This window comes from Culex pipiens, chromosome 1 (assembly GCF_016801865.2).
Source record: "Culex pipiens pallens isolate TS chromosome 1, TS_CPP_V2, whole genome shotgun sequence".
Classification (NCBI taxonomy): domain Eukaryota; kingdom Metazoa; phylum Arthropoda; class Insecta; order Diptera; family Culicidae; genus Culex; species Culex pipiens.
The window spans coordinates 65,637,233-65,651,863 of record NC_068937.1 but is presented as its reverse complement, the minus strand read 5'-3'; the positions used below and the strand labels follow the sequence as shown (position 1 = coordinate 65,651,863).

At 46.6% G+C, this 14,631-nt stretch overlaps 1 pseudogene; it reads left to right on the top strand.

The window, feature by feature from the left end:
• The first annotated feature begins 944 nt into the window (after nucleotides 1-944).
• Nucleotides 945-5,742, top strand: LOC120428473 (6-phosphogluconate dehydrogenase, decarboxylating-like; annotated as a pseudogene).
• The last annotated feature ends 8,889 nt before the right edge of the window (nucleotides 5,743-14,631 follow it).

The window sequence follows — 14,631 nt, the reverse complement described above, 5'->3', positions numbered from 1 at the left end:
CAACTTTAAGCTCCCGTAGAGATGATTTGTCAAAAGCGGACACTGGTTCCGTTAACCCGGAACATCCGAAAAACATGATTTTTACAGCTTTTGTTATAAAATCAACACATAAGTAAATTTTTTCAACCGGATTTTTTGTAAATTATTACATACGTACACAACATACTACCTCTGACTGTTTGGGATCGTTCCGGCCAACTGTGGCCAATCCGGAACCGGTTCCAGGGTACCACCAAAACGGTTCCAATAATGGTATCGCTAGAAACCCATCATGTTGCATATCAAACTTCATGAAATTGAAAATTATGACCATCTAAGGTCATGCCGATATCCTCTGACCCAACCTGGTTACACCGGAAGCGGTTACCAGTGGCCAGTGGTGGACACTTCCGGAGTATGCATAGAACTCTACCATGCGACGAATCAAACTTCATGCAATTGAAAATTATGACCATCTAATGTCATGCCGCTATCCTCTGACCCAACCTGTTCACGCCGGAACCGGTTACCGGTGGCCACGGGGGGACACTTCCGGAGTATGCAGGGAAGCATATCATGCGACATATCAAACTTCATGAAATTGAAAATTACGACCATCTGAGGTCATGCCGATATCCTATGACCCAACCTGGTCACGCTGGAATCGGTTACCGGTGGCCACTGGGGGACACTTCCTGAGTATGCAGGGAAGCAAATCATGCGACATATCAAACTTCATGAAATAGCAAATAATGACCATCTAAGGTCATGCCCACGTCCAAGCTTCCCTGCACCGTGCGGTACACGCGGTTCACTTGTACCTCGGTTTTGCTTTGCGCCTGCTTTGTTCGGTTTACACCCGTACCCGACTCTCTCGAGCCGAGGGTATTTTGGTTCAACGTACCAGCGCACCACGACAATCTCGGTTCGTCGCCTCGGTTGTGTGTCTGGCACTCACCCGAGGCATGAACCCAACGTATGAACCAAGGTGCTTCACTCGGCACGAGCCGAGGTACGTGCCGTGGTACGCGCTGGCGGTACAAACCGGTTTCAATACCACGGCACGCTGGGTTCATGCCTCGGGCGAGTGCCAGACACACAACCGAGGCGACGAGCCGAGATTGTCGTGGTGCCTAAGGGCAAATCACTTCTGATACTGAGGTGTGTATGGAGTGTGTATGTAGTCAGTATCATACTAGATATCGTGCGTATGGTATGGACCTCAGTATTGATCATTATTACGAAGATTTATTTCAGTGTGGAAACTTTTGACATTTTTCAACGTCAAACTCTGATCAAGACTCTGATGCTGTTTTATGGTTAGATTCAGTTGGTTTGTAGTTTGCTTTTAAGTTGTTGTGCAAAGCTGTGCAATTTTTTAAAGAAATGCAAGTTAGTAAATAAATTGCCAACTCATGGAATATCATATATTAATCCAAATTTCTCCCAATGCTAGATTTTTGCGGAGCATTCAGCTAGTGAAAGGAATTGTGCCTCGGTTGATTAAATTCATATTAGACACGAAAGAACTTTCCCCTACATGCTGGCTGCGGAAATGCCCGTTACGGCCCGTCGCTGATGCCCGGCGGTCATCCGGACGAGTGGCCGCTGATTAAGGATATCTTTCAGGTTTGATGAGGTGGGTTGGTTGGTGCGGATCTTGTAATGATTTGATTTATGTTCTAGGCTATTTGCGCCAAATCTAACGGCGATCCGTGCTGCGAATGGGTTGGGCGGTCACTTTGTCAAGATGGTACGGAATCGAGCACGGTGACATGCAGCTGATTTGCTAGGCGTACCACCTGATGTTGGAGCTCGGAATGACCCAGAAGGAGATGGCTCAGCAATTTGACAAGTGGAACAACGGCGTACTTGACTCGTTCCTGATCGAGATCACTCGGGACATTCTGAACTACAAGGACGACGAGGGGTATAACGTAAGCGTTCCTCACTCACATCCGCAACGCCCTGTACTGTGCCAACATCGTCTCCTACGCCCAGGGCTTCATGCTGCTTCGCGAGGCCGCCAACGAGTACAAGTGGAACCTAAATACGGTGGAATCGTGTGCAAACCGACGCTGTTCTATCTGCTGCTGGACAACTTCTTCAAGAATCAGCAGTCGTTGCGTGAGGTAGTTAGCCAGGCCGACTACTTTCTGGCGCACACGTACGAGCTGCTCGGCAAGGAGGGCAAGTTTGTGCACACCAACTGGACTCCATTAATCGTTGTTTCTTGTTGTCCATTCGGTTAGATTTCGAAATTGTTTTCTTTTTTTGAAATAAAAGTTGTTGTTTAGGATTTTGTCTATTTTTACTATTTTGAGAACCAAGTCTTCCGAAGATTTTGGAGCGGCATTAAAGTACGGACGGCGGTTTGTTCGTCTACGTGACAGATACAAACTCATAAGCCACCTACATTTTGTCAAGTATTTACTAATTAAATTCAGGTTAGACAAGAAAGAACTTTCCGCCACTTTCTGGCTGGGGAAATCAAATGCAATGCAATTGGCGTGTTGCAAGATGCTGTTGCACAGTTCGTCGAAGCATCCAAACACACATAGCTGTACCGTTGGGGCAACTTCTTGACCGGAAAGACGGTTCGTTTGAGGTGGTTCCCAGCACGGAGTTGTCGTGGCGCGGACTGCGTCGTCAGACAATTCGTCTGAGTTGCTTAAACTTAAAAGCTGATCGTCGGACTGGATCAGGAAAGGGAACAGGCTTTGCAAAACCTTGTCAAACACGACGAAAAGTTTGAAGCGCTCAAAAAAAATCTCGTCAGAGAGGAAATCCAACAGTACCGACATCGAAACAACCCTCCCGGAGGAATCTCAACACCCTCATGGACAAAACCCAACCCCTACTCGAGCAAAAAGAACAACTCCAAACCAAACTTTTTGACCTGAAAAAAGTCGTTGATGACTCCAAATCCGTACTCATATTCGTTAAATTCGAGTTCAAAACCTGCCACCCACGGAGCGTAAATTCGACTTCCCCCAACTCCAGCAAGTCCTCACCGCGACCCACAACAAACTCAATGAAAACATTGCCGAAGAAAAGGACCTCCGCAACTATCTGCGCACCATGCAATCGAGGCAGGCCACCCGTTCCAGATTCCAGGGAAAACGAAGGCAGAATTTTAGTGATTCTCAGCTGGCTGGAAATGTTGGTGGGGATCGAATCGTAGTACGATGAGGCGATTCCGTCCCGAAATGCGGATGACAGAGCGTATGCAATTTAGCCTTGTTTACCATTTTGATCGATTTTGACAACTACACTGATATAAATCGTGTCTAAAAGTTGCGCATAGTATGCCAGTATCAGGCCAGTATTATGCGCGTATGGTACGCACGCCGTACGCGGTATGTGATATACTCGAAGTGAATAACCCTTAGCGTGGTGCGCTGGTACGATGAACCGAAATACCAATACCCAATGGGATCAGGCTCGTACCGAAGCTAGAAAACCAAACCCGCGGTATGCGTTGGCACTGGCGCATGGGAGTCTTGCCCACGTCTTTTAATCCAACCTGGCCACTGGGAGACAAATGCTGATGGCGATGTCCTCCGTCCCATCCTGATTAATTTGGAACCGAAAATGGGTTGGGAATGGAGGAAATTTGTGGAATATGCAAAGAACCAAGTTTGAAGTTTCTTCTCGAACCTAACATTTAAAAATGGTTTCAATGGGAAGAGCTCCAAATCCTTCTTATTTTCCAAGGAACCTTCCATCCCAGGGTTCGGACTGACGACCTTTGGATTGGGAGTCCAACCGCCGCCAGGGACTCCACCGGAGGAGGCTTGGTTTGGAGTGTTGTTTGTACTTATAGCAGGGAGAAAACTCCTACATCTGGAATGATCAAATGACCGAACAACAACTGAGGCTGGAACCGACGTTCTACTTCCCCATCCGATAGAAGGTGTGATGACACATTACTCGTCTTGAGAAATGTGAACGGGGTCGGGGACTGGGATCGAACCCAGGCCGGCTGGGTGAGAGCAATCACACTAGCAGCTACACAACCGAGCCCGATTACCATTCCGGAACCATTTCATTGATGGCGGTTTGAATTTTCTGTAGTAGATAAATTTAGTTGAACCTTCCAAAATTACCTAACTTACAGACCCTCCGGAAGTGTCCCCCAGTGGCAACCCGTATCCGGTTCCGGAGTGACCAAGTTTGGTCATAGGATATCGGTATGACCTTAGATGCTGATAATTTTTAATTTCATGATGTTTGATACGTCGCGTGATATGTTTCCTTGAATTCTCCGGAAGTGTCCCCCACTGGCCACCGGTAACCGGTTACGGAGTGACCAGGTTGAGTCAGAGGATATCGGCATGACCTTAGATGGTCATAATTTTCAATTTCATGAAGTTTGATATGCAACATGATGGGTTTCTAGCGATACCATTATTGGAACCGTTTTGGTGGTACCCTGGAACCGGTTCCGGATTGGCCACAGTTGGCCGGAACGATCCCAAACAGTCAGGGGTAGTATGCAGTGTACGTATGTAATAATTTACAAAAAATCCGGTTGAAAAAATGTACTAATGTATTGATTTTATAACAAAATCTGTAAAAATCATGTTTTTCGGATGTTCCGGGTTAACGGAACCGGTGTCCACTTTTGACAAATCATCTCTACGGGAGCATAAAGTTGAGGTTATTACCCGTCAAATGCAACTGGAAGCAACCCGCTATGTGTTATCGTTCCGGAGATACAGGTCCTCAAAGTCGGGGCCTCAAAAAGGACTTTTTTCGGTTGTAGCAGGTTCCCGGTGGCCACAGTGCCCAAAACCGGTTCTGCCAGTCGGAATCGCAAAGTAGACATTCTAACATTTTATTTTCGTGATCAAATATATGGGAAAACTTTTATTAAAATCACCAAACAAAATAATTCAGTAACCACCGGTAAGGTTGCCGGGTAGTAAATTGACAACCTAATTTGGCAACGACCGGTGTGCGAGTGGGTGACTAAACTAAAATAGAAGCGTTACGGGTTAATAAAATAGCAACAATTTCCGCAACGCACCGGTAATGATGCTCTAAGTTTTTCGTAAATTTGTGTTGCAAGTTGTTTTTGTTTGCTCCGTTGTATCTAGAATCATGATAACGCATCAGATTCTAGATTCAGCGGAGCAAAAACAAATTTTGGCTTTGGTAAATTTACATTAGTTTCATTGGAAATTTACACGATTTCTCACTATTTTGATTTGAAACATTTACAATGAAAATCATGTAAATTTCCGATGAATCTAATGTAAATATACATCATTTATCATGATACCTTTTGGTACATGATAAATAATGTAAACTTACAGGAATATTTTTTTCTGTGTATGTTTTATTTTAAAATGATTGAAGCGGGCAGCAAAAGGAAATTCTGATTTTAAAAAGTTGTTTCACAAGTAGGGGACGCTTTCTCGCCGACGGCCAAGTGGAATAACGCTGGACTGGAATCGAACGGACGACGGGTAGGATGTTCGATGTTACTGCTGCTACCCGCTGCCGACTGAGCCACACAGAAAAAAAAGTGTAAATTTACAGGACACTGAATGGATGTTTCATACGTAAACATGCTCGACGTAAATTTGAAAATAAATGTAACTTGCTGTAATGCACGTAAAGTGCCAACATGTAAAATGAAATTAGACGTAATTGACAAAACTGATGTAAGTAAAAATTTTTGCCAGGATTATTTATTTGAATGCCCAAAAAGCATGTAAATGTCGAAACTGTTGTAAAATTAGCCTAATGTAAATTTCAAAAGCAATCATTTCTGGAGCAACATTTGAAATGGGCGGTACGACATTGCTCTTACGGCCTTTGATTACACGCGTTTAAATGGGACGAAAGGCCGTAAGAGCAATGTCGTACCGCCCATTTCAAATGTTGCTCCAGATTTTTGCCAATGACAGAAGGCAAAACAAAACAGCATTGCTACCTGTTTGAGCAAGTTCGTTTCAGTTCGGAGCAGTCGCTCGTCAAAACAAGTGTTTTGAAATTATTGAAAGGCAATCCAGATCCAATTTTGTTCCAGAAAAGACTTGGCACTTGGGCAGCCCCCAGATTCAGACCGATTGAATTTGCCGAGTAAGGTAATGTAAAAAGTAACAATCAAAACAATGTAAATCGGCAAAAGCCAAAGTGGTTACAAGCTGTCTATCTCGCTTATGTCAGTTGATGTTTGCATTTGTAACGAGCGGGATAGACTACTTGTTTACATTTCGTCTTTGGCTCTTTTACTTTGTTGTAGAGTTGTTGACAATAGAAAATTTCATTGAATGTTTTTTTTCAGCGGTTGAGTGACTAAACACTCTGATTAAGCCTGGACATAATTCCACGTCCATTTAGTCTTCGAAAAGGGCAGGTTCCTGCGTACTGTTTGACCTTACCCTGCAGGAGTAGTTTCGCAAGTCTCCTCCGCTTCCGAGTACCCGAGCAGCAAGAGTAACCGGCACGCAGGAAGGGTTTCGGATGCAGGTTTAAGAGGAGCCGTCCTCGAAATTGTTGGCCGATGGCAGCTTCTTCAGCTGCGCTGGATGCTGGCCTGCGTTCCGGTGCAGATTTCGTTCTTTGAGGTGGGTTCCAGCTCGATGTGGTCATGCTGTTTGGCCGGTCTCGTTGAACAAGGTGTGGATTTGTCCCGCAGCAGATGTTCTTGCACGGCTGACTGCTCGGCTTGATTTCATGCCGTCGCAGCTCCCAGCAGGCGTCTTTAATGTGGACACCGGTCGTCCGGCCATGCATTCAGGTATGCTGACGATTTTATTTAGTTTTTACGTTCACGAAATTGAACAGGTTTTAAACAGAACAAAATTAAAAAAAAAATGCGCATATCGAAAAGATGCAAACAAAAGAAACGTCAAACATTTATTTACAGCTCACACTCTAAAATAATTTATATTATTTCATTTTTACTGAGCGTGCATACTAGTACCTTCCACAAAATGTACTCAATTTTGATTTGCACGGCTTGCACAATGCACCGCTTACGCATTGTTTTTTTTTTGAGTTTGTATAAACTTTGGATCCAAATTTCGTAGAATTTTTCTTAAAATTTGACTTGCCCTGTTACCGTCTACAAGGGAGATAATCTCAGCGGTTAGTCGTGTTTTTTCGCGGTGTGTTTGGCGCGTTTTTCACGGCGATTCCGAGGCGTGTGCGAGCGGACAAGCCCGTTCCGGTGGTCAGAGAGGCCACAATCTGGTCGTCGTGGACACGGCGGCGGTGCAGCAGCGGAAGAGGAACGAGTTCCTGCATCCGAGCAGCAGCAGCAGGAGGAGTGAGCAGCAGCGGCCGCGGAGGCAGCTGAGGCGAGAGACGGTCGTTGGTCGGTGGAATCGGCCCCGGAGAGTCGACTGCGGTCGGCGGACCAGTTTTCGGCCAGGCCAGGTCGGAGACAATCCCGTTGTTTACGTGGCTGGCAGCAGGCAGCACAACAACAACAACAAGCGCGCGCAAACGAGCTTCCCGCGCATCCCGCTGCGGGCGGCAGCCAGTGCGGCCAGTTCGGCGGTGAGTGCAAAAGGCGAGTTTTTTGTTTGCTTTTAGTTTTTTTTTTTTTTTTTTTTTTTTTTTTTTTTTTTCTCAGAGTTTTTTTTTACTTGTTAGATTTTTTTTCTCATTTCTTCTGCGTTATTTTAGTCTTATTTTTGGTTTGATTAGTTTTCTTCCGTTTTTTCCTCAATCATGGATCCGACCGAGTCGGAACACGAGGAATCTGATTTCGATTCATCCATTGATGGTGACGAGGACGTGGAAATGAAGGACTCTGTCTCGGGAGTTCCTTCAAACACCACCAACAGGGACCACTTCCTGAAGGATAAGGATGCTGACGGTAAAGGGGGATCCACGGACGGGTCTAAGAGGAAGAAGCGAAAGCGTCCTAAATCAGATCCGAATCCGGTTCCCCCTCAACCACCGATTCCTCCCTTGACGCCAGACCCGATTCCCCCCTTGACTCCAAACCCAATTCCTTCTCCCAATCCAGATCCAATTCCTCCTAAAACACCGGTGCCGAATCCGGATCCAAATCCCCCACCGCTCCTGAATCCTCATTCCCAAAAACCGATTCCTCGTCCTCGTCAGTATCAAGAGGGATCGCAAACGGAATGGGTGGTCTTCTTCCGGCCCAAACAGAAGTCGTTAAACTTTGTACAGATCACCAAGGATTTGCAGAAGCACTATCCTGGGGTGGTCGAATGTACCAAGCTGAACAAGAGCAAGCTCCGCGTGATCGTGAACTCCGCGGTGCAAGCTAATCAGATCGTAACTGATCTGCGGTTCAGCATTGAGTACCGTGTTTGGATTCCGGCCCACAAAGTCGAGATCGACGGCGTGGTGACCGATGACAGTCTGTCGCTTGTCGACCTCTCAAGGGCGGTGGGACGCTTCAAGAACCCTAAACTTCCAGCTGTGGAGGTACTCGAGTGCCGGCAACTGGGCAACGTCACCACCGAGGGTGGCCAGAAGAAGTTCATTCCTTCTGCCTCGTTCCGGGTGACTTTTGCAGGGTCAGCTCTGTCGGACTACATTGAGCTGTACAAGCTTCGGCTTCCAGTTCGATTGTACGTTCCGCGAGTGATGAGCTGCGAAAACTGCCAGCAGTTGGGACACACCAAGACCTACTGCAGCAACAAGAGCAAGTGCTCAAAGTGCGCCGGCCCCCACAAGGACGTGGATTGCCAAAAGCAGGCTGAAAAATGCCTGCTTTGTGGCGGGGAACCGCACAAAACTCGACAGTGCCCAAAGTACAAGGAGCGCGAGGACAAGATGAAGCGATCCTTGAGGGAACGCTCCAAGAAGTCCTTCGCGGAAATCCTTAGTCAGGTGACCCACCCCAATCGCTTCGCTCCTTTGGCGGACGAAGATTCGGGGGACGAAGATTCCGATGTGGAGGTCCTCTTCCAGAGAGACGAGGAAAGTGACTCTTCCGGACCAAACCCGAAGCGCAACAAGGCTTCCAAGTCCAGGAAAGCCGCTGGCGGCAAGGGTAAGGAAAGTGACTCGTTGAACTTCGAGGAGGATTTTCCTTTCGGTCCGTCGGGTAAGCCCGCTCCGAAGCCGGCACCGAAGCCGACACCGAAGCCGGCACCGATTCCTCTCAAGCCGCTGAAGCCCGTTCCCAAGCTGCCAAAGATCCCCCTAAAACCGGTTCCTCAACCGAATCCGATCACCGATGCCTTCAAAGGAGTCCTTCCTTTTTCCACAATCGTGGAATGGCTGTGCTCTTTCGTGAGTGAACCGACGCGTTTAATCATAAAGCGGTTTGAGCCTCTCGCTAGACACATCGGGAAACAGCTTGCTAGCACGATGCCCCTCTTGTCGTTCATTTCCTTTGATGGGTAATACACCAAAAACGAAAAACGGCATCTCCTTTCTACAATGGAATTGTAGAAGTTTAACCCCCAAGTTAAACGATTTTCAACAATTCGCATTCGAACGGGACTGTGATGTGTTTGCGCTGAGCGAAACGTTTCTTATCGGAGATGAGACGCCAGCTTTCCGGGGGTACAACATCATCACAGAGAGCAGGGCAGGGCCAAATAGAGGTGGAGGCGTACTGATTGGGGTCAGGAAATGCCACACTTTTAGAAAGGTCACGCTTCCGAAGCTAGGAGGAATCGAAGCAGTCGCAGTACAGGCCAGGATCAGAGGACTGGACATTTGCATTGTGTCCGTCTATGTTCCCCCACAGGTGTCGTTAACTCGACAAAAGTTGTGGGGTATGCTTGAGCTGTTGCAGGCACCGCGACTGGTTCTGGGTGACTTTAATCTTCACAGCACCGAGTGGGGAAGTCACAAGACAGACCCTCAAGCATATCTGATTCATGAACTGTGCGAAGACTTCCAGATGACCCTCCTAAACAGGGACAAGCAAGTTACGCGGATTGCAACACCACCAACGCCAACTACGTCCGGTACGAAGGCGAGTGCCATCGACTTGTCGCTCTGTTCCAACAGTCTGGCAGTTCTCTGTGACTGGAACGTGCTTCAAGATCCTCGTGGCAGTGATCATTTGCCGATCGCTATTCTGGTTAGCCATGGCCCACAGCAATCGACAACGGTGGAGATGCCTTACGATCTGACGCGAAATATCGACTGGAAACAGTACGCGGAGGCAGTCTCCATTGGAGTTGAGTTGCGAGCTGGGTTGGCACCGCTTGAAGAATATGCGTTTCTGGCTAATTTGATCTATGACAGTGCGTTACAAGCTCAGACAAAACCCGTCCCGGGACCGTACATCCGAACGCGCCCTCCTCTTCCCTGGTGGGACAAGGAGTGTACGGATCTCTCGGCGGCCAGGTCTGAAGCTTATGTGGACTTCTGCAAGTGTGGAATCCGAGCGAACTTCCAAAAGTACAGAGCTCTTGATCGCAGGTACAGTAATACTCTGAAGCGGAAGAAGCGAATGTACTGGCGGGAGTTCGTTGAAGGATTACCAGCAGATACGTCCATGAGCACTCTGTGGCGCGTTGCGAGGGCCATGCGTAGAGGTTCCGTTCCGAACGAGAGTGTGGAAAAATCGGACAAGTGGATATTGGATTTCGCCAAGAAGGTGTGCCCGGACTCGGTGCCGACACAACCATCATTCGACGTTGTTGATGGGAGCGATTCTAATTCTCCCTTCTCGATGGTAGAGCTCTCCATAGCACTATTGACGGGCAACAACACTGCTCCTGGTCCGGACAAGATCAAGTTCAGCTTGCTGAAAAATCTTCCGGACGTCGCCAAGCAGCGTCTGTTGAATCTGTTCAACAAGTTCGTGGAGCAGAACATAATTCCACACGAATGGCGACAGGTCCGGGTGGTTGCCATTCAAAAGCCCGGTAAGCCGGCATCCGACCACAACTCGTATCGTCCAATCAGCTTGCTGTCGTGTCTACGCAAGTTGCTGGAGAAGATGATCCTCGACCGCCTCGAACCATGGATGGAACGAGAGCACTTGCTGTCTGACACGCAGTATGGCTTCCGGAGAGGCAAGGGAACAAGCGACTGTCTAGCCTTGCTGGCCACAGGGATCGACATAGCCCGTGGTAAAAAACAGCAAATGGCTTCTGTCTTCCTAGACATCAAGGGTGCATTCGATTCAGTCTCCATCGATGTGTTGGGAGTAAAGCTGCGGCGGAGCGGTCTCAATCCGACGATGTGCAACTTCCTCATCAACCTGTTGTCAGAAAAACACATGCACTTTGTGCAAGGTGATCTGGCAATCACCCGGATAAGTTACATGGGTTTGGCACAAGGCTCACGCCTTAGTCCATCCATGTATAACTTCTACGTCAGCGACATCGATGATTGCTTGACCGGAGACTGCACCCTTATACAGTACGCAGATGACGCAGTGGTTTCAATCGCTGCCAAGAAGGAAGTCGATCTGCTAGAACCCTTGCAAGATACCCTGAACAACTTGGCCCATTGGGCAGTTGGAAAGGGTATTGAATTCTCTCCGGAGAAGACGGAACTGGTCGTTTTTACGGGGAAGCATGAACCGCCGCAGCTCAATCTTTCTCTCTCGGGAAAGACTATCGAGCAGTCGGACCACTTCATGTACATGGGTACCATCTTCGATCAAAAGGGAACATGGGGGAAGCACATTAACTACCTGAAGCAAAAGTGCCTGCAAAGAACTAATTTTCTGCGCAGCGTCTCTGGCAACCGGTGGGGTGCTCATCCTTCTGACCTGCTTCGACTGTACAAGACAACGATACTCTCGGTGCTGGAATATGGCAGTTTCTGCTTCCAGTCAGCTGCGAAATCACGCTTGTTGGTTCTCCAGCGGATACAGTACCGAAGTCTTCGCATTGTCTTGGGATGCATGCACTCAACTCACAACATGACCCTCGAGGTCTTGGCGGGAGTGTTGCCTCTGCGAACTCGTTACTACGAACTGTCTTACCGGTTCCTGATCCGGTGTGATTACAGGAATAAACTGGTAATTGACAACTTTGAAACGTTGCTGAACCTTCACGTTGAGTCTCGGCGCATGCTTCTATATTATGACTTTATGTCATCGTGGGAGTGGAGCCCGAGCACAACGGTACAGCGCACGCCTCCGTTAACCAGCAGCACCCTGATTGGGTTCGACACGTCCATGAAAGCCGATACTCGCGGTATCCCAAACCATCTTCTGCGGGGAGTTGTACCGTCGATCTTCGCATCAAAGTACAACCATGTTCCTCCAAACAACAGATTCTTCACCGATGGCTCCAAGCTCGACGGCTGTACGGGCTTCGGTGTTTATCATGAATCTTATCAGCTGTTCTTTAAGCTGAAGGACCCGAGTTCGGTTTATGTCGCAGAGTTAGCCGCGGTTTACTGCGCACTGCGAATCATCGAGACCATGCCACCTGACCACTACTTCATCTTTACCGATAGCTTTAGCTCTGTTGAGGCTATCCGGACTCTGAAGCCGACCAGGGAGTCTACGTTTTTCCTCACGGAAATACGCAAGACTTTAAACAACCTGGCGGCTCAGTCCTTCAGCATCACGGTGGTATGGGTCCGCGCTCATTGCTCGATTCCGGGTAATGAGAAAGCGGACTTGCTCGCCAAGAAGGGTGCTGAGAGTGGAAACATTTTTGAAAGGCCAATTAGCCTACAAGAATGCTACGGTTTTCCGAGGCAGCGTGCGCTTCTGGATTGGCAAAATCAATGGGACGACGACACCAAAGGACGTTGGATGTATTCCATACGACCTAAGGTGCAAAGAAAAGCCTGGTTCAAGGGAATGGACTTGACGCGTGGATTCATCAGAACGATGTCCCGCCTTATGTCGAACCATTACTCGTCCAAGGCTCATCTTTACCGTATCAACATGAGTGATACGAACATATGCGACTGTGGGCAGGGTTATCAGGACATCGACCATCTCGTATGGGCGTGTCCAGATCACCAGGCTCACAGAATTAAGTTGAAAGATACCCTCAGGGCCCGAGGAAGACCACCAGAAATCCCGATGCGAGACGCGTTATCTCAGCTAGACCTTGATGTTCTCTATCCTATCTATCAGTTCCTCTCAGATTCCAAAATATCTATTTAGTTTTCTTCCAGTTAGTTTCTCTTCAGTTATTTTTCCTCTATTTAGTATAACTCGCCTTCACACAAAGCCGTCGTTTCTGGTTGCACCGGAAGCAAAGCAAGATCGCCCCAGCAGCTGGACACCGAGTTGCGGCTGAGGACAAAACGCAAAGGCCAGAAGAGCCAACCAAGACCCCTACACAATCCCCCTTCCCTTCCCACGCCTTGTCTTTAACATCAATCCCTTCCCTACTAACCCCGAGTAGGCCGCGGGTAATCGGCTCCCCTCCCACTAACATTTACACACAAGATCCTCTGTAATTATTAAGTTTTTTGTAATTACAAAAGCCGACTCGGTCCTAACCAGGTCCCAGTACCGAAAAGGACCTAATAAAAATAATTTTATGAAAAAAAAAAAAAAAAAGGGAGATAATGAGTCTGGGGGTTGAGATTGGGTCAATTTCACCCCTGCTGAAAGTATATAACGGCACAAACAAGAAAAGGGAAAACTTTGTGAGTACAATGATCAATGATGGACTTTTAATTCAATTTAAAAAAAAATAACTTCGCGGCCCTACTTGACAGCTTGTTCCAAGGGGACCATTTTTTTCAGCCATAAGGGCGCCTCCAGTCAAATTTTTATATTGAGAATTTTAATACATTTTTTTAAGTCGTAGGGGCGCCTCCAGTCAAATTTTCATATTGAGAATTTTAATACATTTTTTTAAGTCGTAGGGGCGCCTCCAGTCAAATTTTCATATTGAGAATTTTAATACATTTTTTTAAGTCGTAGGGGCGCCTCCAGTCAAATTTTTATATTGAGAATTTTAATACATTTTTTTAAGTCGTAGGGGCGCCTCCAGTCAAATTTTCATATTGAGAATTTTAATACATTTTTTTAAGTCGTAGGGGCGCCTCCAGTCAAATTTTCATATTGAGAATTTTAATACATTTTTTTAAGTCGTAGGGGCGCCTCCAGTCAAATTTTCATATTGAGAATTTTAATACATTTTTTTAAGTCGTAGGGGCGCCTGCAGTCAAATTTTCATATTGAGAATTTTAATACATTTTTTTAAGTCGAAGGGGCGCCTCCAGTCAAATTTTCATATTGAGAATTTTAATACATTTTTTTAAGTCGTAGGGGCGCCTCCAGTCAAATTTTCATATTGAGAATTTTAATACATTTTTTTAAGTCGTAGGGGCGCCTCCAGTCAAATTTTAATATTGAGAATTTCAATACATTTTTTTAAGTCGTAGGGGCGCCTCCAGTCAAATTTTCATATTGAGAATTTTAATACATTTTTTTAAGTCGTAGGGGCGCCTCCAGTCAAATTTTCATATTTTTTTAAGTCGTAGGGGCGCCTCCAGTCAAATTTTCATATTGAGAATTTTAATACATTTTTTTAAGTCGTAGGGGCGCCTCCAGTCAAATTTTCATATTGAGAATTTTAATACATTTTTTTAAGTCGTAGGGGCGCCTCCAGTCAAATTTTCATATTGAGAATTTCAATACATTTTTTTAAGTCGTAGGGGCGCCTCCAGTCAAATTTTCATATTGAGAATTTTAATAATTTTTTTAAGTCGTAGGGGCGCCTCCAGTCAAATTTTCATATTGAGAATTTTAATACA